The 5,000-nt window shown below is 28.9% G+C and overlaps 1 protein-coding gene across 4 annotated transcripts in view; it reads right to left on the reverse strand.

The window, feature by feature from the left end:
- The window catches only part of LOC124428630 (glypican-6), a 112,502-nt gene that overhangs the window by 37,643 nt on the left and 69,859 nt on the right, over nucleotides 1-5,000 (reverse strand). The window lies entirely within an intron of this gene.

Consider the following 5,000-nt stretch of genomic DNA (forward strand, 5'->3'; position numbering starts at 1 on the left):
TTCTTTTTTTATTTTATTTTATTTTCTTATATACCGTATAAGATTAGATAATGAAATACAAAATCTTTAAATATATATATTATATATATATATAGTCAACAAACATATCGATTAAACATTCATTGTTTTTTAACGAACTATAAATATGAACGACGTTAGACGTAATAATACTTTGCAAATGATACCACTTGACCTACGCAATTGATTCGAATAGTCTCTGACAGCAAAGGCGATATATAAAACTCTCGAAAACTCTCTTTTGCGAGCGTGTCTCAGTAAAATTAAACGAATTAAGAAAGCATCTCTCTCTCTCTCTCTCTCTCTCTCAGTCTATTTGTCACGTAATTTATAGCATCATCACGCCTTCGTATATATCTCTTTCATTTCGTTTTATTTATTTATTTTTTTTTTTCTTTTCTTTTAACATACCACGTATATTATTGCACGAGGTTAATTAGTCTAAATCAATTAACGTTTAACGAGAAAATATATGTCAATTAAAACGACACTAATAGATTTGAATATTTATGTCTAATAATTTATTTTGAATGGATTTAAAAATTCTTCAGATATTAATAGGTTTAATTACGACTTTTAAAAAATCTTCAGATATTAATAGATTTAATTACGACTTTTAAAAATACATAGATCGTTTTAATCATTGTATCTAAAGTATATTCGAACTATCAGAAACATCAGTTACACGTTAACACATACACATACATATGTATATATATATATATATATATATATATATATATATATATATATATATACAAGTAAACTAGAGTTCGAATGATCATACTAACGAAACTTTCACGAGTATGTTTAGGTATGAATAATTAACATACGTTTAAACTAACTTTCTCTATTCGTAATAATGACAGTTAGTTGATAGGATAGTTAGTTGATCGTAGAAACGTGAATTATACGATTCAAATATTCAATTAAATTAATTAGATCGAAGTTTTTTTTCTTTTTTCTTTTCTATTCTTTTTCTTTTCAATCGAACGTCAATGTCTATGACTAATGATTGTCATCTTCATCTTCTTCTTCTATTTCCGAAGAAGAAGAAGATATTTATTGATTATCGTGAAATCGATTTGATCATTAATTAATTAATTAAATCATAAATTAATTCAAGTATTACATTCGAATTACGTCGCGAGAGATTTTCATTTATCCATGGTAAAACTTTCTCACGGTTTTATTTTCACATGAAAGGGAAAAAATGAAAAAGAAAAAAAAAAAAAAAAAGAAAAGAAAAGAAAATCTAACGATTAATTTACGATTAAAATATTAAAAGAATTAATATTCTATCATGGTACATTACGAAGTAAATTAAAAAATATCTTTAACGATTGATTACTATGATTATATGTGAATAAAAAATGCCAAAAGTTAAGGCGACATAATTAATATCACTCTATAATCGTGTTAATTTATTATCCATTTTTATTCGTTATTAATTATACGATTGACCATAGGAGATATCTTTTCTTTCTTTCTTTTTTTTTTTTTTTTTGCTTTTTTTTTATCCTTATTATTCAATCATTATTAAAATTAATAAATTTATATACAGCTATATAATAGTAATAAAAAAAAAAAAAAAAAAATATATATATATCTACATAATAATAATAATAATAAAAAATTGTATATATATGTATATAAAATGGTATTAATTATATCTATAATAGTATTAATTATATATATATGATGAGAGAGAGAGAGAGAGAGAGAGAGAGAGAAAGAAAGAGAGAACATGGAAGTTAACGTGTCGAGAATGTTACGTTTAAGAAATTGGACGTAGTGTCAAGGGGTAGCCGATTAGATTTAATTAAACGCTATGCGTGAATGTATGTTGCCTTTCCTTCGTTGGTCTCACATCTTTCCCTCAACCCCTCTGCCATACACCAACCAACACCAGCACTAACCCCCACCCTACCACGTGGGATCTGTTATATGCAAATTATATTCTAACGAAGTCTTGAACCGTGCTGGAACAAAGACAGACCTGTAATTAGTTCCCAGAGAAAGAAAGAGAGAGAGAGAGAGAGAGAGAGAGAGAGAGAGAGAGGATTTGTCATCGTATCTTTTATGTACAAAATTGTAGAGCCCCGTACAACTACTATTAAATATTACTCGCCAATTTCTTCGTGAATTATTTTTTATTACGTTGATTAGGATCAAACAAATATTTATATATAAACATATTTTATATTTATATCGTATAAATAGATTTTTATTATATACGAATAGAATGGAACACGAAATAGAAATAATTTTTATTGTTATTATTGTTGTTTATATATATATTCTTTTTATATACGTTTTTTTATTCTTCTTTTTTTTCTCCTACACATTTCAATGTAATTGTCATGTCTTTAGATTTTTGCAATGTATTGATATATATATATATATATATATATATATATATATATATATATATATATATATACATATATACATATATGTACTCTTATCTTTACATTTCGTTTTTTTTTTCAACATTAAATATCTTTGTTAATAACAATGTCTATTAAATACGTAAATGGTATTTAGTTCATTTATTAATTCATTTTTATGATAGTATTATTGTAATATTATTTTATGGTTACGTTTTCTTTATTATTCTTATCTTATTATTATTATTATTATTATTATTATTATTATTATTATTATTATTATTATTATTATTATTATTATTATCATCATTATTATTATTACACATCACTGTAATAATACTTATAAAAAGAAAAGAAAAAAAAGAAAAAAAAAGACAGAAAATGGAATGAAAATAAAAAGGAAATCGAAATACATCGTCTTAGCGTGTAAGAATGGTGTCTTATGTCCGATGTAATCACGGTACGAAAAAGGAAAGAGAATATAAGGAAGGAGAAAGAAATGAGAGAAAAAGGAGATAAGAGCAACAAGAAAAAGGAAACATGGCGTGAACTTCTCTGGACGAACGGCGCCAGACCGGCAGCAACAACGACGACGACGACGACGACGACGACGACGACGACGACGACGACGACGACGACGTTGGCAGCAGCAACAGCAGCCAGTAGCAGCAGCAACGACCCATCTTTTTTCTTTACTTTTTTTTTTTCTTTCTTCTTCGTCTTCTCAACCACGTCTGCTGATTCTTCTCTCTTTCTCTTTCTTTCTTTCTTTCTTTCTTTCTTTCTTTCTTTTTCTCTTTTTGCACTCCGATTCTCTTTTCTCCTCGAAATATAACGTAGATTGTAGGTGGTAGACATTATTCGTCAGTCGTCTTCCTTTCTCGCGTCAAAGATGAAACTTTTTATACGATTTTACGAAAAAGAAAAAGAAAAAAAGAATGGAGAGAGAGAGAGAGAGAGAGAGAGAGAGAGAGAGAGAGAGAGAGAGAGAGAGAGAGAGAGAGAGATTTATATGCAGTTATGTTGTTGCTGTTGCTGTAGTTATTTCTGCTGATAGAAACGACGAACCAATTGAATCATCGTCGATCGTGATTGCATCTAACCATGAACCAACAGCAGTTCAGATGGATAATTAATTTGCTATTTCCATCCTCTCACCCTCCTATCAACCTCCCACCTCCCTATCGATCACCCACCATCATCCCATCCTTGGAATCATATTCAGTTAATATTCGAATTGAACGGTTTAAACCAATTTAATTCCAACTCTCGCTTATATTTTCGTTACCCTACCTACATCACTCACTCACCTCACCTCACAACCCCATCTCACTTCTCCAATCTCTTAATTGTTCCTATCAAACAATAGAATTTTTTTTTTATCGAACTTTTTCAAATTTATTTTCGAATTCTTCAAAGATATCATATAAACGTTTCCCCTATAGAACTGGTTCTATTTAAGGATGAATAGGATAGGATGATGGATAGTGGATTTTCTGTTCTTTCAATTTTTAATATTTTTTCAATTTTCGAAAAACGATAAAAAATTACTTTTGTTAATCGATTGATAGTCGATTTCTTTAACGACTATTGACAAATTTTTTTTTTTATTTTCCTTTTAACATTTAATATTAATCATCGACGATTTAATTAATATCCTTATTAAAAAGTGACAATGAAAGTTCTTAATAGTAGGTATTTAATAATGATTACAGAGAAATGGTCCGCACATCATACCATCCAACTTTATCTATCTATCTATCTATCTATCTATCTATCTATCTATCTATCCATCTTTCTATCTTTTTCTTTTCTCCCTCTCTCTTTATCTTACATGCCATTCGAATGAACTGAACGAATGAACTGGACGAAAGAAAAGTCACCAGCAAGACGGCAATAAGTTATACGGCGCCCTTCTGGCGATAACACTCGATTATGGCGTTCAATGCACATTGAACGAACCAACATTGGATGCTGCTGCTGGACCTCTTATGGGTTCGATGAAATCATTTAAACCAAATGCCAACGTCCCTTGGCATCCCCCTTTCCCCTCTTCACCCTTCTTCCCTTACTCCTTTTCCAGTTGGTCGACATCGAAACTGCGCTCGATAAACGAGCTCCACGAACGTATCGATATATTTTCTTCTTATCTTCCTTTTATTATACGCATGTTATATGAATATATATAATATATAAAAATATCTTAATATATAAAATAAATATATAAATTGATAATAAATTATGTCGGCTTAATTAAACAATCGATAGTATTATAATAATAATAATAATAATAATAATAATAAGTATAATTATAAGGATTAATGGGATTTAATTTTTAAAACATTTTTTTTTCCTTTTTTCAATTCCTTTTTTATATTATTTGATATTATTCGTACGATAGATTGTCGAAAATGATCTATCGATAATTTTACAGAACGATCATTAACTTCGTTTTCTATATTAGAGCCAATATTATAGATATCGTTCATCCAACTAAAACCCTCTACCCTTTCCCTTTATCCCCCTTTGCCACTCGTCGATCCCACATTGACGGATACTTCGAAGGAATATTTTATCAGGTACGCCATCATC

This window comes from Vespa crabro, chromosome 13, assembly GCF_910589235.1.
Source record: "Vespa crabro chromosome 13, iyVesCrab1.2, whole genome shotgun sequence".
Classification (NCBI taxonomy): Eukaryota; Metazoa; Arthropoda; class Insecta; order Hymenoptera; family Vespidae; genus Vespa; species Vespa crabro.